Below are 812 nucleotides of genomic sequence, written 5' to 3'. Positions count from 1 at the left end.
AACAATGACCTCACTACTCTGGTACCAAATTTGTCTCATTTACTCTAGCCTCATTGCTGGGACTAATACCTGACACCCAAAATGAAGGAAGAAAAGGTTTATTTAACTCACAGTTACTAGGGATTTTAGTTCATACTTGCTTGGCTCCAAGGCAAAGTAGCACAATACAGAGAACATCCATTCATGGTGGCAGCAAAGAGCAAAGAGCAAAATGGAGGGGTAACAGCAACAATGACAACATAGAGAGAAAGTTTGTCTCTCTTATATCACACTCAGGTTATCTGTCCAAGACTTGGGGAAGTAGTCACACCTACAATCCCACCACTACTAAGACCCATAATCCCAGTGGATCATGAGTTAGTCACAAACTCTATAAGTCCCTGCCCCCGACTGCATGAGGCTTTGGGGGGACAGCTAGACACAAACCATAATAGAGTGATACTTATATTAAGTAATGTGCTGGTTACAAAATAATATATATTATATATATATAGCATTGAATAGAAACTATGTTTGTTAGCCATGAATGGGAAATGAACCTAGAAAGGTATACACCCAAATAAAAACAAAATATTTATGTTTTCATTTAAATAATTAGGATTTAGGTGTCTCTTTTTCCTGTTTTTTTTCAAAGTTTTATTGATAAACAGATAGCAATGAGACAGTTTCAAATCCAATCGGAAGTACAGTTTCAACAAATAATACACTGCATATATTCTTCTTAGTGGTAATTGCTGTACAAGAAGTGGACTTGTGATCCTATTTACAAACACCATTAGAACAAATCATTCTATTCATTAAGAGAATGCAAC

Source organism: Octodon degus, unplaced genomic scaffold (genome assembly GCF_000260255.1).
Source record: "Octodon degus isolate 3935 unplaced genomic scaffold, OctDeg1.0 scaffold00096, whole genome shotgun sequence".
NCBI lineage: Eukaryota > Metazoa > Chordata > Mammalia > Rodentia > Octodontidae > Octodon > Octodon degus.
This window is presented reverse-complemented; position numbering follows the sequence as displayed.